This window comes from Macaca thibetana, chromosome 4 (assembly GCF_024542745.1).
Source record: "Macaca thibetana thibetana isolate TM-01 chromosome 4, ASM2454274v1, whole genome shotgun sequence".
In the NCBI taxonomy this organism is placed as follows: Eukaryota; Metazoa; Chordata; class Mammalia; order Primates; family Cercopithecidae; genus Macaca; species Macaca thibetana.
In genome coordinates, this window is record NC_065581.1 from 31,622,388 (window position 1) to 31,645,492 (window position 23,105).

General features: G+C 47.1%; 3 pseudogenes across 3 annotated transcripts in view; 2 read left to right on the plus strand and 1 right to left on the minus strand.

The window, feature by feature from the left end:
- LOC126953147 (class I histocompatibility antigen, Gogo-OKO alpha chain-like) overlaps positions 1-23,105 on the plus strand; it is a 280,609-nt pseudogene that overhangs the window by 200,148 nt on the left and 57,356 nt on the right. The window lies entirely within an intron of this gene.
- Positions 1-23,105, minus strand: part of LOC126953088 (class I histocompatibility antigen, Gogo-B*0101 alpha chain-like) — a 133,020-nt pseudogene that overhangs the window by 89,946 nt on the left and 19,969 nt on the right. The window lies entirely within an intron of this gene.
- LOC126953075 (HLA class I histocompatibility antigen, B alpha chain-like) overlaps positions 1-23,105 on the plus strand; it is a 147,162-nt pseudogene that overhangs the window by 66,701 nt on the left and 57,356 nt on the right. The gene's annotated exons all lie outside the window — the stretch shown is intronic.

Below are 23,105 nucleotides of genomic sequence, written 5' to 3' on the forward strand. Positions count from 1 at the left end.
GTGTAACAGCAGCCCTGCCTTGTCCTGGGGATCCGGGTCCATCACCTCTGCCTGGAGAGGAGAGGGGTGCTCTTCTCCTCTGCTTCTCTCTGAGCCCATACTGTCCAGACTTCCCTGGAAGCAACTGCAATGTGTAGCTCAATGGGCTCTTGTTTGTGCCCTTGTCCGAGTGCCTCCCTGTGGAAAACCAGGACCTCCTATACTACAAAGCCCAGACTTGGGAGATAAGAAGTGCGAGTTCCACAGCGGGTGAATATAAAAGATGGGACATGGAGCCACGCCCTCTTCCATCCCTTGGTTTCTGAACCCAAGTTTCTTCCTACTGAGAATACAGCACCGTAGTGATGTCTCTGATTCAATCAATGCACTGTGTCCTGAAAGATGGCCCCGTTCCTCAGTGTTTCCTCCAGGCTGGTTCTGAGTTGTGCCTGTTGAAGGCCTGTCCATGGTTCTGTGTGGCCTGCAGCCCCTGCATGGTGCAGATGGTGATAGGATCAGCGGATCCCCTGGTCGTGGCCCATGCTGCACCTACTTCCATTTCCCTGCGAGGTGGGTCCCCCAGGAAGACACTGAGCTGACAATAATTCCAAACCTGTGGATCAGGAATGTCCGCAGCTCCTGGATAGTGGTGCTGGCAGAGAGTCTGAGAATAGGGGAAAACAAGCCTACCCATGGAGGAAGTGTCTATCCCTGTGAGGATGAACCCCTGGCCTTTCCATGATGAGGCTCAGTGTGGTCACTGTGTCACTTAGTGGCTATTTGGTCACCTAAAGAAATAGCGCCCTAGCAGGGCTCATCAGGGCCTATCATGGCCCTCTAATCCTGACAAGCTGCATATTCAGAGGCAGCAGCAGCTGGATCAGCCTTGGTTGGTGGGAGTCAGTGCTGTGCTGGGCCCATTGTAGCCTCCAAATATGAGGCTACCTATGGATCCAGCAGCACCGACTTATACCTGCCAAGGCAGTTGAATGACCTGGCAGGATGGGCATATGAAGGGAGCTAGTGTGGTTCCTGCATGCACGCACCCATCCTGCCACGTCTGAGCGACCCACAGTGAAGGCTGGCTAACTTGCATTTGCCCACTTGGTTGCTCACTGACACCTCATGGGCAGGTATTTTCTGCGTGGATGGGGTGTTAACCTGGGGTTCAGGGTCAATCCACATGGACCATTTCCATCTCATGAAGGACACTGTTGGGCCCATCCAATCTACGACTCTGTAGATCACACAGAAGCCAATTCATATAAGCAGTTGGAATCACATGGTTCTCGGTGTCACACGGTCAAGAATTCTATCTGATCAGGGCCAGTAACACTAATGTTGTTTCTGGAAGGTGGCATATGTCTCTGCTGTGGATGACATGATCTTACTCCAGAATCCAAGGCCCTCCCCTGTGACTTTCCCCCGATGCTTGGTTCAGCTCCATCCTGCATCTTTCCCCACCCCTGCCACCTCCAGCACCAGGGGGACTGAGGGACGGTGGCTGCCTGCGCCACAGCCTGGGTCTGCTGCAGTGTCCTTTCCTGTGTGGGCTCTACTTGAAGCTGGCATCCTGGTATGTCACCAAAAATGTGGCCAAAATGATATACCTAAATATGGAATGTAGTGTTGTCAGAACCCGAAGAGATTCACCAGGCAGTGTGCTTCTCTCTCTCTTTTTTTTTTTTTCCAGTGAAGATGAAAGATGCAACAGGTTGTTTGTTTGTTGTTTTTTTTTTTCTATTTTGTTTTGTTTTCACTTGGAAGAAATTTCCCTGCATGCCCCTAGCCACCACACCCATAAAATTTCACTGCAGTGGCCACTCCTGAAGTTCTGTAAGATTTGTCCTCTTCTTTCTGGGGAGCATGTGTTCTACCAAGGCCTCCAGCATACTTTCCACCTTCTTTCTCATCCATCCCAATCTATGATGTTGTCAATGAAATGAACAGATTGAATATTCTGTAGAATGTTCAGAATCACTTAAGACTCTGTTATAGATGGCGGGAGAGTTCTAATAGCGCTCAGGGAAACTGTAAATAATTGTGGTATGAATGTGAATAACTCCATATCCACTTTCTAATTGGAAAGGAAAGCACTCAGCAAATCCCCGGCTGCACACATTGGCCTGCAGCCTTGTTAACCTCCGCTAGCAGTGATATTCGGCCAGTATGGCAGGTGCAATCAAGACTGCTACTAGGTCAAGTCTGAAGTAATCGTGTTCATTCTTTAGGCCCCATCAGACTTCAGCAAGGACAGAATACACACAGATAACAGGCAACCCCAACACCACCCCACTTCCTACAGCTCTCTACTGGTGGTGCTACCCCCACAATACCTGCAATAACCTCCACCAGACCTGCCCTGGGATGTGACATCACTTCTGACTCAGTTGAGAAGGGGGCAGTTTCAGAGGCTTCCCTTTGGCCTGCAGCCCAATAAGAGTCCTTACTCCACAGGCGAGGGACCCAGTGTGGGGGTGACTCCAGCTGCCAGTGCATCGAGACCAATTATGCACTCAGGAAATAAGGAAATAAACAGGGCTAGGACTACGGGATTATGAGCTATAATGTGTCCCAGCCTCTGGAAGCCCCTCTGTGATGGGACATGATGGAGCTGTGGGAACCTGGGCATCAATGTCAGCTCACACCCAATGTCAATCCTCCTCCAAATTCTGCATATCCCTTGCCCAGTGTACAGTCTCCTGAGTAAATGGCTGTAGGTTCCTTTGCAGAAGAGCTCAGGGAATTGAGACAGCATACACTTCCATGCTGTTCCAGGGTCTTCCTCCTATGGGTATGGACTCCTCCTCTGTCACTGGGATGTGAATCTGAAAGTTGGCTGAGGTCTGGGCATTGAGAATGGATTATGGTTTTATATTGTGTCAACCACCCTCGGCCTCCTGCTCCTCAACTCTTGCTTTCTTTCCATAGATATCAAGCAGCGCCCTTGCTGGCTGTCCTTCAGTTCTGAACCTGAGACACTGCCCTCTATTAACCTTCTCCACACTCCCTGCAGGTCAAGCACAACCTTGGCTGCTCTGTTGGGGTTGTCATGGTAACTGTGCCCTCTGACTTTTGCAGGTCACTGCCACCACTTGATCTCTATCTTTTCAGGGCCACATCCTCAAACAGATAGTAACTAGCCCAACTCTGGGACCACGTTTCCTATCATCATCCCCATCCTACAGAGGACAGAACCCCGACACTTCTTAGTGATGCAGGTCTCTCTCACCAGCACGTTCATGAGGGCTCTGGTACAAGGTGTGCCCTCTGGGTTTTCTGGTGGGACATGACCCTGATGGGTCTCTGGCCTCACATAATGGCTCCATCCACACTCCACTTTCCTCAGCCTTCTTATTTCATCCTCTGCATGTTCCAGGGCAACTAAGTCATGGTTAACTTGTTGATAGTTGGGCATTACTTTTCCCAGTCTACATAGAGCCACCCAGCAGTGAGTGTGCCTCATGCCCTGGAGTCCCTGATAAACCCATGTCCTGAGAAACTGCCCTCAAGCCAAAGGTTTTTTATTTATCCAGCCTAACATTCTGATGCTTTGATCAAACACCCTCACATTCCAATCCCGGAAGTGCTCCGTGGGCTCCTACAAGGCCATGCCGGCTGGTTCCTGCAGAGCTCCTGAGAGGGGTTCCCGCTGCATCACAGGGGGGAGGCTTCTGCAGCATCTTCCAGTATAGGAAGCGGGAACTATTACCAGAGAAAGGGGAGCCTCCCCTGCATGCCCAGAGGGTCCTGGAGGGCACCCATCGGATAACTCTGTTCCAGTTTGCAGAATCTCACGTTTCCCCAGCAGGGCCCTGACTTCCCACAACAGGCATGCCTTGGCTGAGCGTCAAACATCTCTGGAGTGCTGTGACCCTCACAATGATGTCTTCAGCTGCTATTCCATGCTACCTGCCCTTCCTCTAGAGGAGATAAAGGACTGTCCATGAGACACTGCAGAGGCACTCACACATAGCCACCGACTGCTGTTAACAATCCTCAGATTCTCATTCTCCTTTTATAGGACACCAACACAGCCGAGTAGTATTCAGCCAACTCCACTGTCTCTGTAGGTTTCCCTCTCACCCTGTCATTATTGTACAGAGGCTTCTATCATCACACCCGCCATAGGTTCCCCTAACCAGGGCATCTTCTCAGGTCAGCACTGGGCAGATCCACAGTTGCTCGGCGGCACCTTGTGCTATGCACTTTCTGTGTCCTCCACCGACCCAGATGGCATCCTCTTGGCCAGCCAGGCAGTGGGTGAGCTCATCCCAAATCCCCATGCTTTGGCCTGTGTTTTTGGAACACTCCTGATACCACTCTTGTTAGCGTTCCTGGAGAAGACCCTAATATAGTATTAGATGTGCAAGAATTTATTAGGGGAAATGCTTGTGACAGAAATTAGGGAGGAAGATAGAAAACGCTGGGAGAGCCATCAGAGGGTGATGCAAGTCTAAACTCCAGTGAAGGAGAGAGGGAGGGAGAGTCAGCTGGAAGCGCCCTGGACCCACTTCAGGCTAAGGGAAGTTCAGTAAGGGGATCAGGGAGTCCTGGAGCTCAGTCGGCCTTCAGTGGAGGAAAGATCCTGCCTTAATTTCCCTGCTGTTCTCAACCTTGTCTGGAGGAAGCCTATGGGAACATGGTTTCAGAGCAAATGTGGTGATAGGCTTCAGGCTAGAATAGCTGGGACCATCAGCAGTTACACTTCCTCTAGCTGAGGGCCTCAGATGTGCATTCCTGTGACTGCCACAGTGGTCCAGTGGAGAGAGAAAAAATGATGATAATGAAAGAGAAAAAAATAATAGACTGATGAATTATTATCTTTAAGTAGATGAGATAGGATGTGGTTTGGACACTGGCAGAGGAACTGGCTCTGGCTGGGACTAGTTTAACCTACAACAACTGTCTATGTGGTGGAAGGCCCATCAAGTGGTACAGCTGCAAATGCATGAGCTGATGGTGGTGGAATCTGTGAAATTGTCTTCTAATGTGTTCACTTCTCTCAGTGAGGTAGGAAGCAAGGTCATCAGCAGAAGTAAGAAGGGGAAGGGGGGTTGGAGGTGTGAGCACAGAGAGAAGGTGTGTAAGAGTCACCCAGGCCAGGAGGAGGCTGAGGGTGAGCTATGCAGGGAAAGGGTGATTGCTGAACATGGTGGGGGCTCCCCAAGAGGTTTGGGTGGTGAAGGTAGAGAGAACAGTCAGTGTGCTGTGTGCTGCTCTCCAGCCTCCTGCATCTCATGGGGGCAGGTGAATGTAGGCAGAGGTGGAATTCACCAGCTGTATAGTTTTGCTGAGCAAGTGTGACAACGCAAGGGAGAGACAAGGGAGGGATGGAAATTATCTACCATAGAATTCAAAATGGGTGAGGAGGGAGGAGAGGACACCCAAGGCTCAGGGACAATGGGTAGATGGCAGGATCACTAGATTGAGAATCCCGGGGTGGGGGGTGCCGGGAGATCAAAGGATTGCTGAAATTGATGTACTACAGGGTGGACACCAAGCCTGAAAAACAGGTACATATAGAATGAATTATTTGCTGATATCAAATTACAACATATGATAAAATGATAGTATCTGTGTCCTCAGAGCCTGTGGCCACCCTGCAAGGAGATGAGTGGGAAGACGGTCAGAGAGTGGGAAGTGTGAGACTGAGAGTATTTAAGTGCTGGGGTTCTCGGCCATGATGAGGCCTAGATGACAAGGGCACAGGGCCCAGGCACAGCAGAGGAGAAGGTCATGGAGGAGAGGAGTTTTAGGATCTCAGATGCCAGGGAGTGAGGGCATCCTCTCTGCTGTATGGGTGTCTATTGCTGTCATAAAATTACCACAAGCCGAGTGGCTTTAAGCAGCGCCTCTTTGTCATGTCACAGATGTGTGGGTTGCAAGTCCAGTCTCATAGGGCTAAGATCAAGGTATGGGCAGGTCTGTGTTCCTTCCTGGAGACTCTGGGGAAAAATCCACTCCCAAGTTGATTCAGGCTGTTATCTGAATTCAGTTCCTTGCAGATAGGACTGAGGTCACTGTTTCTTTTCTGACTGTCATTTGAGAGCAACACTTAGCTCCTAGCGCCTTGTCTTGCGTCCTTACGCGTGGCCCCTGTGGCACATCCAATGCCCCCGCTTGGAACCTCTGACTTCCTCTCCTGTCTCTCCTCTTCTTCCCTCTTCTGCAACATCTGACTCCAGCCAGAGCAGACTCTGTGCTTTTAATGGCTCATGTGATTTGATTGGGCCCATGCAAATAGTCCAGGAGAATATCCCTATTTTTTTTTTGGTTTAACGTTCTTTATTGGTTTTATAAAGATGAGGCCTGATAATTATGTACATAAGCCAGTGATGCCTGATTTATTATGCAAGCGAGAGAAAATACGTTAGATGCTGCTGAATTCTTATTTTTTCCCAGTGTCATTTGTGAATATTACTCAAAGTTTTTACCCATATTATTATTTCTGTTCCCTCAAGATTAAAAAAAAACACACACACACACTTCTACAAATGTTTGTCAAAATTGGGAGCACTTTAACAAATAGCTCTCAAATATAGTACCTTCTAACATGTCATTAAATATTCTTCTTTGAATATCATTTATTTTTTATTTTTTATTTTTTATTATACTTTAAGTTCTAGGGTACATGTGCATGACGTGCAGGTTTATTACATATGTATACTTGTGCCATGTTGGTGTGCTGCACCCATCAACTCATCAGCACCCATCAACTCGTCATTTACATCAGGTATAACTCCCAATGCAATCCCTCCCCCCTCCCCCCCCCTCCCCGTGATAGGCCCCAGTGTGTGATGTTCCTCTTCCCAAATCTCCCTATTTTAAGGTCCTTAATCTTCATTACATGAGTAATGTCCCTTTTGCCATGTAATGCAAGCTATTCACAGCTTCTAAGGATTGAGGCTGGACATCTTTGGGGACCATTACTCAGCCGACCACATCTGCATATGTTGAAGTCATCAATATCAAGGAGACAGCACTGCTGGAGACGGAGCCAGGGAACCAGGAGCTACGAGTCAGGATTGAGAGGAACAGCCTGCGGCCCACAGGGAATGGCTACAATGAAGGGAGTGGGGCCCTAATCTGATGACAGTTTAGGGAGGTTAGGGAGGAGGGAGGCAGAAAGGTCTCAAAACCACAATGACAAATGAGTCCAAAGGTACAAGCCCCTGGGGAAAGTCCCCATGCGGGAGGACTTCCGAAGGGTCCGTGTCTTTCGGGAAACTCAGGTTCCTGCTGGAACTGCGAGGCACAGGAGCATCCTGAGAGAGGATGTGGAGGATTTCCTGATCAAGGACTGAGAATTCCAGGGGGTACAGTGGGAAGATTTCTGGAGTTGGGGTGGGAAGATGAGGGGGACAGAAGAGGAATGTGCAGAGCCTTTTGAGGATGCGAGTGCGGGTGTTTGGGGGACCCAGTGTGACTGACACAAACAGGGAAAGGGCATGAGGAGCTCAGTCCTGGTGGACTCGAGGCAGACGATGGTGCTGAGGCTATGGGAGACGAGGGAGGAGGAGCAGGGGTGGCTCTCACCTGGGCTCTATCCATGGAGGTGAGGACGGTGGAGTGGTTAGATCTTAGTGCTGTCTGGACCTTTCTTGACCCCCTGATGACAGAATGGAGTACCTGAGACAGGGGGATTCCTAGAGGATTGACCCTTGAACGTGAGGAAGGGAAGTGAGCTCATTCCAGGTCTCAGGTCTACCCTGACACCTTCTGCAGGTGGTATCACTTCTGGGTCCCACGTGTGACCCCAGCCAGGGGCCCTCTTATTCCCTACTGAGGAGATGGAGGCCCAGGGGAGCTGTGCTCAGATTTGATAATGCCAATATGGGTGTTTACATCTTAGAATACTATGTGGACATGGAGGTGTTGTTTCCAAATAAAAGAAAACTGAGTAAATGGGAGTTTTAAGAAACCTGAGCAATGGAGAGTAGAAGAAAATGTTTCTACTTTTCAGTTTCCCCAAATGTTGCTGTCAAGGGGCTGGAGAGAGAAGTTGCAGGGAAAACAGAAACCTCAGAGAGGGTTGGAGCTCCTGAGCTCTGCTCACCTTCACAAGAAAGATGTTTGGGAAATTATTAAGACAATTTGACATTACTTGGAAATTTCATAATATGAGGAAATTGTAGCAACTCTCTTCAGTGTAATAATATTATTGTTGGAAAAATGTTATTTTTTAAGAGATGCATACTGAAGTATTTAGGAATGAGGGTCATGATGTTGTTAAGTGATTGTCAAATGTTTTAGTAAAAATTATAGAAATATAATTTATTACATACACAAAGGAAATAATTAGATGACCATGCATTCTTTCAAACTTTAGGACTCTTTGCAATTTTGTGTAATATTTGGAGAAAAAATTAAAGTGAATAATACATAATCACATGAGAAATGTTCACCACATTATGTGGATAGGAAATTAAGTTTCGAGACCAGATGAGGTGGCTCACGCCCGTAATCCCACAGCTTTGAGAGGCTGAGGTGGGAGGATCACTTTAGGCCAGGAGTTCAAGAGCAGCCTGGGAAACAAAGGAAGACCCCATCTCTACAAAACACTAAACAATTAATTGAATCTGGTGGCGGGTATACCTGTGGTTCTAGCTACTTGGGAAGCTGAGGTGGAGAATTGCTCAAGCCTAGGAGTTCAAGGTTATAGTGAGCTATGATCATGCCACTGCCTCAGTGACAGAGCGAGATCCTGTCTCAAAAAAAATTAAAAATAAAGAAAAAAAAGAATATTAAGCTTTAAGAGCATTCAAGAGCATGTGTGTGAGAATGTGTCAGTGTGTGTCAGTTGTGTGTATTTTGTGTGTGATTGTGTCATTGTGTGGAGAGTATCTAAGAACATATGTCAATCTGCGTGATGGCACCTTTGTGTCTGCGTATGTTGGTGTGTGAGTCTATGCGTGCATTCATTCATTCACTCACTCAACTAGTATATTTAAAGTAACAATCAGGCACTATTCAAGGTAAGGGAAATACAGCTGTGAACAATCAAAATCACTGTCCTTGTCCTCATGAAGCTTGTATTCCAGAGGAGAGAGAGACTATAAGCAATTAAAATAAACACATCTGTAGCTGGGCACAGTGACTCATGCCTGTAATTCCAGCACTTTGGGAGGCTGAAGTGGGAGGACCCCTTGAGGCCAGGAGTTTGAGACCAGCCTGGGAAACATAGCAAGACTCCATGTGTACCAAAAAGAAATACAAAATAGCTGAGTGTGGTGGCACATGCCTGTAGTCCTCAGCTACTTGGGAGGCTGGGGTGGGAGGATCACTTGAGCCCAAGAGTTTGAGGCTACAGTGAGCCAAGACTGCACTACTGCACTCCAGCCTAGGTGACAGAGTGAAAAGAATGAAAGAAATCAGGCACATCCCCCCATATATCTCTCAACTTCCCGAGCCCAGTACAAACACATCCCCCCATATATCTCTCAACTTCCCGAGCCCAGTACAAACACATCCCCCCATATATCTCTCAAATTCCCGAGCCCAGTACAAACACCACCTGGAAAGTCTCCAATAAGGACACAGCCGTTCGTGGATTTACTGAAAGCGTGGGAACCAATAGAAAACTGTTAAATGTATAACTTAAAATGTTAACCAATTGTAGTGCTGTAACCAAAAGAATTCCTTTGTTCCTCTGTAACCTTACGTATCCTATTTACTTTGGGCTATAAAAGGCAAGCACTTGCATTGTTCGGGGCCCTCTTGTATGCTGTAGAATGGAGGGACCAAGTTCGAACTTGCAGTAAAAGATCCTTGCCACTTGGCTTTGACTCTGGGCTCTGGTGGTCTTCTTTGGGGAACATACAGTCTGGGCATAACATCTGGGGGCCCATCTGGGATTCCCCAAGCCCACCAGACCCCTAGTCAATGGATCTACCAGGATCGATCTGCTGATAGGTGAGCCGGCTCGTCTCTGTTTGTCTGTCTGTGTCTGTTCTCTGTTCTGAACCTGTATCTGTGACTCGTGAGGTCTGAAACTGAGGCTGACGCAGTCCTGGCAGATGCGCTATAGGACGGCCAGTGGAGACCAGCGGGAGACATCCTCTGGCTCTCGTCTGATCTGATCTAGATTTTTATCTGAACTGATTCTGACCCGGGCTTCCGGAGCGCGCTTGCGGCTAGATATCTGAACTGATTCTGACCTGGGCTTCCGGAGCACGCTTGCGGCTAGATATTATTAATACGCCAGATTTCCTTTACAGGAATTCTAACCCATATTCTTTTACAGGAAGAGGCTACAAACTATTACAGGATGGGTAATACCCAGAGCACTTCCCTAACTCTCCTTACAAGTAATTTCAAGGATGTTAGAGCAAGGGGCCATGATCTTAGTATGGAAATCAGGAAGGGAAAGCTAATTACTCTGTGCCACTCTGAATGGCCTGCCTTTGACGTGGGGTGGCCACCCGAAGGGACGTTCCGACTTCCTGTCATCACTAAAGTCCAAGATTTTCCTACCTGGGCGTGTGGGCCACTTGGATCAAATCCCATATATCCTCATATGGCAGGACCTTGTTGAGAACCCGTCTCCTTGGCAGTCCCCTTTCCAATTAGCCCCTGAACCCTGTAAGGCACTGGTTGCTCGGCCGCTAAAATCCAAGCAACCGACTGCCCCCCCATCCTGTTCTACCTGATAGCGGGGACCCACTGTCCACAGAATCCCCTCCGTACCTCTCCGGGCCCCAGGCCCCAGCCCCCCGGGCTGAGCCACGGGAAGGAGCAGGTGGACGGGAGGCGGCCGGCGCACCCAGACCCGCTGAAAGTGAAAGTAACTTTGAAGGGCTGGCGGGGCGGACGTGAGGGCGCACTTTGTGGGCTAGCCCCTCCCCCAGCCGCCTGACTCCACAGTGGCTCTACCCCTTCGGGAAATAGGACCCCCAGATGACACGGGAATCCCCAGGCTCCAGTACTGGCCATTCTCCACCAGTGATCTGTATAACTGGAAGACTCAGAGTGCTCGGTTTTCAGACAACCCCAAAGATTTAATGGCTTTACTGGATAGTGTCATGTTCACCCACCAGCCCACTTGGGATGATTGTCAGCAGCTCCTCTGAATCTTGTTCACAACGGAGGAGCAAGAGGGAATACAGTTAGAAGCTAGAAAGATGGTCCTGGGGTACGAAAGTCAACCGACTGCCAACCCCGACCTCATAAATGCGACTTTTCCTCTGACCAGGCTGCCGTGGGACTACAACACGGCAGAAGGTAGGGGACGGCTACACCTTTATCGCCAGACTCTAATGGCGGGTCTCTAGGCAGCTGCTCGCAAGCCCACTAATTTGGCTAAAGTATACTCTGTTCTGCAGGGAAAGACAGAAAGCCCAGCTACCTACTTAGAAAGGTTAATGGAAGCTTTTAGACAGTACACCCCCATAGACCCAGAGGCTCCAGGAAGTCAGGCAGCTGTTGTAATGTCTTTTGTAAATGAGGCGGCCTCAGACATTAAAAGGAAACTCCAGAAATTAGAAGACTTAGAGGGAAAGCGGATTCAGGACCTCCTTCAGATAGCCCAGCAGGTTTACAATAACAGAGATACTCCAGAGGAAAAGCAATTTAAGGCCACTGAAAAAATGACCAAGGTCCTGGCAGCAGTAGTACAGAAAGAGCATCTACAGCCAGAGAACACCCAACCTAGGCGGTCCCCCAGACATGATAATCTGAGCAAAGACCAATGTGCCTACTGTAAGGAAGCTGGCCACTGGGTAAGAGACTGCCCCAAAAAGAAACAACAAGGACAGGGACCCCCTAGGTCTACACCCATAGTAGTCACTCAAGACGAAGACTAGGGAAGACGGGGTTCGGACCCCCTCCCCGAACCTAGGGTAACTTTGCAAGTGGAGGGGTCCCCAGTTCAGTTCTTGGTTGATACAGGAGCACAGCACTCGGTCCTAGTTAAAACTAATGGAAAATTATCCTCCAAGTCCTCGTGGGTACAAGGGGCCACAGGAATTAAGAAATACCCCTGGACAACACAGAGAACAGTAAACCTCGGAGCCAGGAATGTAACCCATTCTTTCCTGGTCATCCCTGAGAGCCCCTGTCCCCTGTTAGGGAGAGACCTGCTAACTAAAATGGGAGCACAGATCCATTTCCTCCCTGAGGGGCCCCTCGTGACCAACTCCCAAAATCAGCCCGTGTCCATCCTGACTATAACCCTAGAAGATGAATACCGACTCCACCAGGAGCGAGCGGCCCCTGACCAGGACATAGCAACCTGGCTCCAGCAATATCCAAGAGCTTGGGCGGAAACGGGGGGCTTAGGACTAGCAAAACACCATCCTGCCTTATTCGTTGAGCTCAAGCCTGGGACAGACCCCGTGCGGGTACGCCAATACCTGATGCCCCAGAGGCCAAAGAAGGGATTGCACCGCATATTCGCCGGCTCCTCGACCAAGGGGTCCTTCGCCCATGTCACTCGCCCTGGAATACTCCATTGTTGCCGGTACAAAAACCTAATAGCGGAGAATACAGACCTGTACAAGACTTAAGAAAAGTCAATAAGAGGGTTATGGACATACATCCAACTGTGCCTAACCCGTACACCCTCCTGAGTACCCTAAACCCTAAACATCAATGGTACACTGTTTTAGATTTGAAAGATGCTTTCTTCAGTTTGCCTTTAGCCCCTCAGAGCCAAAAGCTCTTCGCCTTCGAGTGGACTGACCCTGAGAAGGGCATAAGTGGCCAGCTGACATGGACCAGGCTGCTGCAGGGATTCAAAAACTCTCCTACCCTGTTCGATGAGGCCCTCCATGAAGACGTGGGTGAGTACCGACGCAAACACCCTGATATAACCTTACTACAGTATGTTGATGACCTCCTGATTGCTGCTGAGACCCAAGAAGCTTGTATTCAAGGGACCAAGGGTCTCTTACAAGCTCTAAGGAATCTAGGCTACCGAGCCTCGGCAAAGAAAGCTCAAATCTGTAAATCAGAAGTAACATATCTGGGGTACCTGCTAAAAGGAGGGCAGCGCTGGTTAACAGACACCCAGAAACAGACTGTTCTGCAGATCCCCAGGCCACAATCCACCCGACAAGTAAGGGAATTCCTGGGGTCGGCGAGATTTTATAAACTATGGATACCTGGGTTTGCAAAGCTGGCTAAACCCTTGTATCAGGCAACATGGGGGCAGCAGCCATTTAATTGGACAGAAGAAGCCAAGTCGGCTTTCCAACAGATCAAAACCTCCCTACTCTCTGCACCTGCACTGGGACTACCTGATGTCACCAAGCCCTTCCACTTATACGTGGACAAGAGCAAGGGTGTCACCAAGGCGGTAGTAACTCAGAACTTAGGCCCCTGGTGGAGGCCGGTTGCCTACCTGTCAAAGAAATTAGACCCAGTGGCTGCCAGGTGGCCCCCTTGTCTCCGAATGATTGCGGCCACGGCCCTGATGGTACAAGATGTTAATAAACTTGTCATAGGTCAAGAATTACGGGTCGTTACCCCACACGCCATCGAGGGTGTACTCAAACAGCCACCTAATCAATGGATAAGTAACGCCCGGCTCACCCACTACCAAGGACTACTACTAAATCCCCTCAGGATAACTTTCCTGCCCCCAACAACCTTAAACCCTGCCTCACTGCTGCCCAACCCGGACCTGGAAACCCCGCTCCATGATTGCACCGAGATACTAGCTCAGGTGCACGGAGTTCAAGAGGACCTGCAGGACCGCCCACCTCCTGATGCTGACCTAGTCTGGGTCACTGACGGGAGCAGCTTCGTACACCAAGGCCAGAGGTACGCTGGAGCGGCAGTGACTTCAGAGACTGAGGTAATCTGGGCTGAACCCCTGCCCTGGGGACATCAGCCCAAAAGGCCGAACTGATAGCGCTCACCCAAGCTCTTACCTTAGGGGCAGGGAAGAGAAACTGACAGTATACACAGACAGCCGATATGCTTTTGCTACAGCACACATACATGGGGCCATTTACAGGGAGCGAGGGTTACTAACGGCTAAAGAAAAAGAGATAAAAAACAAGCAAGAGATCCTAGCCCTGTTAACAGCCCTATGGAGACCAGAAAAATTGGCTATTGTACATTGCCCAGGGCATCAGAAACCAACCACTCCAATTGCTCAAGGCAACTTTCTGGCAGACCAAACTGCAAGGAGGGTGGCAAAGGCTCCCAGCCAGCTCCTTGCACTCCAGCTCCCTGATCCGGGCCCCCGGGATTTGCCATATCTCCCTGATTATTCAGAACAAGATCTCCAGTGGATTGACAAACTTCCCCTGAAACAGATCCAGAATGAGTGGTGGACTGATACTAATGACCAAACCATCCTACCAGAAAAATTAGGACAACAAGTGTTAGAACACATCCACCGAACCACCCACCTGGGTGCCCGGCAGATGATAGACATGATCAGATGCTCCAAGCTCAAAATCAGACATATAGCCAAGATGGCCAGCAGCATCGTGACAAGTTGCAAAGTCTGCCAGCTTAACAACGCCTACCCCCAATCCCAGGCTGCAACGGGAACAAGGCTCAGGGGAACCAGGCCCGGTATCTACTGGGAAGTAGATTTTACTGAAATAAAGCCAGGAAAATATGGGTATCGGTACTTACTTGTCTTTATAGATACTTTTTCAGGGTGGACTGAAGCATTCCCAACCAAAAGGGAAACTGCTCAGGTTGTAGCAAAAAAAAAAAAAAAAAAAAAAATTCTGGAAGATATCCTCCCCAGGTATGGCTTCCCCGTCCAGATAGGGTCAGATAACGGGCCGGCCTTCGTCGCTAAGGTAAGTCAGGATTTGGCTTCCATCCTTGGGGCAAATTGGAAACTACATTGCGCTTACAGGCCCCAGAGTTCAGGACAGGTAGAGAGGATGAATCGGACCTTAAAAGAGACCTTAACTAAATTGACTATGGAGACTGGCGCTAATTGGGTGGTCCTTCTCCCCTACGCTCTGTTCCGGGCCCGTAATACCCCTTACAGACTGGGCCTTACCCCTTACAAAATCATGTATGGCAGACCCCCACCCCTGGTTCCCAGCCTAAAAGATGATCTGCTCAAATCTGAAACAGAAAATGTCTCTGAACTCTTATTTTCCCTACAAGCCTTGCAGAAAATTCATCAAGAGATCTGGCCCAAGCTGAAAGAACTATATGAGACCGGTCCCCCACCGACACCCCATCCATACCAGCCGGGAGACTGGGTCCTGGTTAAGCGACAGCGACAAGAGACCCTAGAACGCAGGTGGAAAGGACCGCTCCAGGTACTCCTAACCACATCCACCGCACTGAAGGTAGAAGGCATCGCGTCATGGATCCATTACACCCACGTCAAGCCAGTGGACCCAACCTCTGACCTTCTGGGGCCAATCACGGCGGCGGCTAAAGCACCGGCCACGTGGACTGTGGACAGAGCTAAGAACAACCCCTTAAAACTCACCCTGCGCCGGCAGCATAGCTCACTGCAAACATGCAGTTAGGTAGTCTAACCCTAACGTTAGCCGCCCTAGTGGCCGCTGGGGAAAACACAGCAGTTTGCTTCAGCTGCAGACCGATGGTGGAATTCCACTGTGTTTTCCCTGTTAGCCCCCTTCCTTGGACCCCTGCTAAGTCTACTATTTCTGTTTACCGTAAGACCTTGTGTTGTTAACAGAATTTTACAATTTCTCAGGGAAAGGTTTGATACAGTACAGCTCATGGTCCTCAGAGCCCAATACCAACCTGTAAACGCTGAAACAGAATCAGACTTATAAGACCCAAGATTGGCTCTAGAGGTTCCTGAGGAAAGGGGGAAATGAAAAGAATGAAAGAAATCAGGCACATCCCCCCATATATCTCTCAACTTCCCGAGCCCAGTACAAACACCACCTGGAAAGTCTCCGATAAGGACACAGCCGTTCGTGGATTTACTGAAAGCGCGGGAACCAATAGAAAACTGTTAAATGTATAACTTAAAATGTTAACCAATTGTAGTGCTGTAACCAAAAGAATTCCTTTGTTCCTCTGTAACCTTACGTATCCTATTTACTTTGGGCTATAAAAGGCAAGCACTTGCATTGTTCGGGGCCCTCTTGTATGCTGTAGAATGGAGGGACCAAGTTCGAACTTGCAGTAAAAGATCCTTGCCGCTTGGCTTTGACTCTGGGCTCTGGTGGTCTTCTTTGGGGAACATACAGTCTGGGCATAGCAAGAGCACAACCTGGTCTCTGAAAATAAATACATAAGTAAATAATTCTTAAATGTTAGTAGAAGCGTTGTGAACAAAAACACAACAGGGTGGGGTCAGAGGGGATGGGAGACGCCACATGAAGTGGGCAGTGCAGGGATGGATTGTGGTGGGAATGAGGAGAACGTCAGGGTGGAAGGGAGCCCTGGAGATGAGCTTCCAGGCAGGGGAGCAGCTGTGCAGAGGTTCTGAGGTGTGGACACCTGGGCGTGCTGGATGAACGACGCCGTGGAGGGCCTCAATCTGGCCCCATTGCACAGCCACATCTGGGTAAACTGGGCGGTCACTGGACAGGGCCTTGCAAATGAGAGGGATTTTTCAGGTAACATGTTTTGAAAAGATTCTTCAAAACATTCCAAAGGTATTACAGGGGACATTTTCCTACGTTCCCAGACCCCAGGTCCTCTGCCAGAAACGAGCACGTGACCATGTCTCATGCATCCTTCCTGGAAAGCAGCTGTGCACGTGTTATTGTTGTTACATGAAGAAGGAGCACTGAAAAGAAAGAAGCAGAGGAAGAAAATGCTGCTTCTTTTCGGTTTTCCAGAGTGTTGTCATGAAGGGCTGGAGAGAAGGTTTGCAGGGAGGAGACAGAAACCTCAGGGACGGCACAAGGCTCCAGAGCTTCCCTCTCCTCTCATCGTTGTGGAGTCCCTTGCTGCTCAGAGGCTCCTTCACCCCCACTGATGCTCAGCCCCGGGTCAGCCATCTCTGCCTGATTTACAGCCCACTCCCCTCTTCTGCTCAGAGAATCTGAGAGCAGTGCGGTGGTGCCCCCCGTGTGGCCACAGGGCTAAGGATAGTGGTCCCGACGTCCTACCTCACCTGCTCAGCCAAGACCTCTGGGGCTCCCTGGGCTCCAGGCAGCAGGACAGGGGTCTGAACACAAGAGGGCACGCCTACCCTAGGTCAGGATTGGGATCAGCTGGGGTCTGTGTGGTTCTATTCATGTAGGCTTTATTGTATTCCATTGATTTATGCCTATTTTATGCCAATATCACGCTGCTTTTTATTACTAGAGTTTATGGTAAATATTGAAATCACCCAGTATACATCCTCCAAATTTCTTCATTTTAAAAATTATTTTGGCTTTTCAAAGTTATTTTTATTTCCGTAGAAATGGTAGCTTCAGCTTGCCAATTTCTTTAAATATTTCTTTTAAAGCTCACCAGTGTTTTAATTCAAATTGCACTTAATTTAATAGCTCAATCTTGGAGAATTAATAACATTGGAGATCCCAGTTCTTGAATACACTACTTCTCTGTTTATTTTGATCATCTTTACTTGCTGTCAGTGCTGCCATGTAGATCTCTGAAGGGGTGGCCTGCTCCTCCACACCTGTGCGTGTTTCTCGTTAGGTGGAACGAGAGACTTGAGAAAAGAAATAAGACACAGAGACAAAGTATAGAGAAAGAAAAGCGGGGCCCAGGAGACCGGCGCTCAGCTTACAGAGGACCCGCGCCGGCAGCGGTCTCTGAGTTCCCTTAGTATTTATAGATAATTATCTTTACCATCTTAAAGATAAGGGAGTGGCAGGACAATAGGATCGTTTTTAGGGAGGAAATCAGCAGTAAGACATAAGAACAAGGATCTCTGTGACATGAATAAGTTTAAAGAAAAATGCTGTGCCTTGAGATGCATATGCAAACATCTCCATAAACCTTTTAACAGCATTGTTTCATCCTATCACATGGGAATAAACCTTGGACAATACCTAGCTTTCCTAGGCAGAGGTCCCTGCGACCTTTGGCCATGTACGTGTCCCTGGGTAGTTGAAATTAAGAGAATGGTGATGACTTTTAACCAGCAAGCAGCCTTTAGGCGCTTGTTTAACAAAGCACATCCTGCACGCCCAAAAATCCATTAAACCTTGAGTCACCACAGCACATGTCTCTTGCAAGGACAAGGTTGGGGGTAGGGTCACAGATTAACAGCATCTCAAATACAGAACAAAATGGAGTCTCTTATGTCTACTTCTTTCTATATAGACACAGTAACAGGCTGATCTCTTTCTTTTCCCCACAGATCTCAGTTTGCAAATCACAAACACAAAAAATTAATGTCTAAACACGGTATTACTTTAATAAATGTTTTATAAATGGTTTTTAAATTTTTCGTTATTCTGATTTTACATTACTTATAGAGACTTTACTTTTGTGTAGGAGTTGTACCCTACAATTCTGATAAATTCACTTATTACTTCTAGAAGTTTTATTTGCCTTAATATTTTCCACTTGCATAATATTGTCACCTGCAAACTAGGACATTTTACTTCTCTTTCATTTATAAGTCTTTCATTTCTTTTTCTTGGCTTAATGCTCTGGCCAGGACCTTCACGACAATATCTTTGCCATTTTCTTGATGTTAGGTAGAGAGTAATCTATTTTCACCATAAAATATGATGTGAGTTGTAGGTTTTACATAGCAGCCCTTTATCAAATTGAAGAACTTGCCTACAATTCCTATTTACTGACAAATTTTGTCACAAATGAGGGTTACATTCTATTTTTCATTATTATTTTTTAACTTTTAGGTTCTGTGGTACATGCGCAGGCCTGTTATATATTTAAATTGCATGTCATGGGGGTTTGGTGTACAGATTATTTCACAATGCAGATTAGAAGCATGGTACTTGATTGGAAGTTTTTTTAATCTTCACTCTTCTCCCATCCTCCACCCTCCAGCAGGCCCTGGTGTCTACTGTTCCCTTCTTTGAGTCCATGTGTACTCACTGTTGAGCTCTCACTTATAAGTGAGAACTCATGGTGTTTGGTTTTCTGTTCCTGTGGTAGTTCTCAGGATAATGGCCTCTAGCTCCATCCATGTTGCTGCAAAGGACATGACCTTGTTCTTTTTTACAGATGTGTGGTATTCTATGGTGTGTACGTACCACATTTTCCTTATCCAGTCTACCATTGATGGGCATTTAGGTTGATTCCATGTCTTTGCTATTCTGAATAGCCCTGCAATGAACATACACGTGCATGTGTCCTTATGACAGAATGATTTATATTCCCTTGGGAATATACCCAGTAAAGGGATTGCTGGGTCAAATGGTAGTTCTAAGTTCTTTGAAAAATCGCCAAACTGCTTTCCATACTGGTCGAACTAATTAATTTGCATTCCCACTAGCAGTGTATAAGCGTTCCCTGTTCCCTGCAACCTTGCCAGCACCTGTAACTTTTTGGCTTTGTAATAATATCCATTCTGACCGTGTGAGATGGTATCTCACTGTGGTTTGGGTTCATATTTCTGTAGTGATTAATGATGTCTATCATCTTCTCATATGCTTGCTGGCCCTGTGTATGTCTTCTTTTGAAAAATGTTTATCCATGTTTTTTGCCCACTTTTTTAACGCAATTGCTTGTTTTCTGCTTGTTAATGTCTTCACATTCCTCATAGGTTCTGGATATTAAACCTTTGTCAGATGCATAGTTTGTGATATTTTCTCCCATTCTGTAGGCTGGCTGTTTATTCTGTTGACAGTTTATTTTGCTGTGCAGAAGCTCTTTAATTAGGTCCCATTTGTCAATTTTTGTTTTTGCTGCACTTGACTTTCGACATCTTTGTTTGATACCTTTAAAAAAAAGTTTTAAATGGTATTTAGTTTTTTTACTGTTTATTTTAGTTTCAGGTGTTAACACGTCAGCAGCTGAGGCAGCACAGCGGAGTGCAGGCACATCGGCTGGTGTGGGGTATCGCCGGGAGTGGGGCTGTGGTGTTCCTGTGCAATGCTTGTGCTAGCAGTGGTGGTGGTGTGGCAGAGACGGAGCTGCTGGTGTCTGCTCTGGCACTCATGTAGACAGCTGTGACAGCCAGGAAGATTGCTTGAATCTGAGAGTTCGAGGCTGCAGTTAGCTATGATCGTGCCATTGCACTCAGCCTTGGTAACAGAGTGAGACCTTGTCTCAAAACAAAAAAGGTTTTTTTTGAGACAGGGTCTCAGTGTGTCACCCAGGCTGGAGTGCAGTTGTGTGATGTTGGCTCACTGCAACCTCCGCCTCCTGGATTCAAGAGATTCTCCTGCCTCACCCTTCTGAGTAGCTAGGATTGTAGGCGTCCACCACCATGTCCAGCAAATTTTGTATTTTTAGTAGAGACGGAATTTCCCCATGTTGGCCAGGCTGGTCTGGAACTCCTGACCTCAAGTGACCCGCTGACCACAGCCTCCCAAAGTGCTGGGAATACAGGCGTGAGCCACTGCACCCAGCCTGTTTTTTATTGTATTAATTGAGTGAGTTGTGTTATTTAATTTGCAGGTGTTGAACCAAACACTTCCCCATAAAAAACCAATCTGGCATGACACTTTGTTCTCTTTATGTTTATTTGCATTTAATAACTTTTTGCACAGAATTTGGGGTCTGTGCTCAAGAGAAATATTTGTTCTTGATTCTTTTTTCTTGTGATTTTGTTGTCTGAGTTTTCTTCTTCTTTTTTAAAACTGAGTAATGTTTCCCTCATAAATTGACTTGAAAATGGTTGCCTCCTCTAATTTCTAAAAGGGTGTTTGAAAAATTGATGTTATTTCTCAACTATATGTTCCATATAATTCATCATTGATGCCTTCTGGACCTGGAATTTTCTCTATGGGAAGGATTTCAATTACAAATTCAATTTCTGATATTTATATATAGCTGGTCACATTTTGTATTTCTTCTTTGGTGAATTTTCCTGAGTTTTCTCTCTCAAGGAAATTGTTCACTTGGTTGTCAAACGTATTGGCATGTTTTAAGGGGACAAGAGTCCCATTCCCACCAGTTAATACAATTACTATTTTTGGGGTTATCATGATCTTTACAAGAATTTGCTATATCTTTCCAATCTGAGGAAGTCCAAGAGGGACAAAGATATTTATCTGAGGCAGTAAGTTGTCTTTGGTCCTGTAAATTTCCACAAGACATGACTAGACACGCATCAAAGGTAATAATTTTGGGCAAACTTGATCTAGTTACATTAATGACGAGATGGGGGCAGTTAAGGGAAAGAAAAGAAGAAAAAGAGATACACAGATTACGTTTTTCTTTTTATCGTTACTCTGGTGGGAGTTGACAGAATAACGGTCCATGTCTCCAGAGAAGGTGATGCCTTCTTGACTCGAGTATAATGGGTCCACCCTTTCTCAGTGGTCTGAACTGCTGTTTCAGTCGTTGTGAGCACCAGACAGGATCCTTCCCAGGTATGCTCAAGCTTTCCCTCTTTTCAGCCTTTGATAAGGACATGTTCTCCGGGTTGATGCTGGTGGGCCAGGAATTCAAGGGGTGGAGTCTGTGCTAGGAGACCTTGAGTCCTGAGGGAAGAAAGAGTGGAAGACAGACCAAATACATCATTTCTAAGGAACTGATCTTTTGTTTTGTTCATAGGAAGGTCAGTAGTAGTGTTTAGATAAGGTAACCCATAAAGCATTTCATAAGGCGACAGGCCAAGATCCCTCTGAGGGGCAGTTTGGATTCTTAGTAAAGCAATGGGATGACATTTTGTCCATGGTAACCGAGTTTCTAAAATTAATTTGGTTAGATGATTCTTTAAAGTTTGATTGATTCTTTCTACTCTCCCTGATGAAGGCAGAGGCCAAGAAGTATGATATTCCCATTTTATCCCTAATACTTGGATTAGTCCTTTAATAATGTGTGTGATAAAGTGGGTCCCATTGTCTGAATTAATATTCTCTATTATTCCAAACCTGGGTATGATACGTTCTAACAGGGCTTTGACCACATTACTGACTGTTGCATTTGGAAAAGGGATGGTTTCTATCTAGTGGGTGGATAGATGGGTGGGTAAGATCATCTACTATTACCAGTAAATACTTAAGGTGGCCTATTGGGGGCATTTCAGTATAGTCGACTTGGACACTTTGAAATGGCCTTAACCCAGGATTTCTCCCTCTGGGAGGTTGTCTTTTTAGGGTCTGCTTATGAGATTTTCTGCACACTATACAACTTTCCACTATTTGCTTGGCGAGGGTGTATATTCCTATGCACCCATAAACCCTAAGGACTACATCACACATGGTTTGAGGACCCCAGTGAGATCCTCGATGAAGCTGTGACAATATTTCCCTCTTAAGAGGTTTGAATAACATTTCCCTTCCATCTGGTAATAACCACTTTCCTTTTGAGTTTCCTCAGCTCCTAATTTTTTTTGTTTTTTCTGATCTACTTGACAGAAGATAGGGAGTGCAGCTGGAGATGGAAGACAAGGGGTTAGTCGAAAACTGGGTTCTGCTGGAGAAGAGGCAGCTTACTTAGCTATTCGGTCAGTGAGATTATTTCCCTGGCCTTCAAATGGAGGATTCTTTTGATGTCCTGGGACATGTACAACAGCTATTTCTTTTGGCAATTGTAAATTTTCCAGTACTTGTATTATTAGGTACCTATGGAGTAAATTTTGACCTTTGCTGTTAATGAGGCCCCGTTCAGTCCAAATTTTTCCAAAAGTATGGACTACTCCAAAGGCATAGTTGGATTCTGTATGGATTGATCCTTCTTGATTTGCAGAAATTTTAAGGCCTGAATTTTTTTTTTTTTTTTTTTTTGAGATGGAGTTTCACTCTGTCACCCAGGCTGGAGTGCAGTGGCACCATCTTGGCTCACTGCAAGCTCCTCCTCCCAGGTTCATGCCATTCTCCTGCCTCAGCCTCCAGTGTAGCTGGGACTACAGGCGCCCACCACCACGCCCGGCTAATTTTTTTTTTTTGTATTTTTAGGAGAAACAGGGTTTCACTGTGTTAGCCAAGATGGTCTTAATGTCCTGACCTCGTGATCCGCCCACCTCAGCCTCCCAAAGTGCTGGGATAACAGGCGTGAGCCACTGCGCCCGGCCTAAGGCCTGATATAATGTGAACAACTCACATGTTTGTGCAGACCAGTCATTTGGTAACCTTTCAGACTCTGTTTCTGTGAGGGTATCTCCATCTATCATT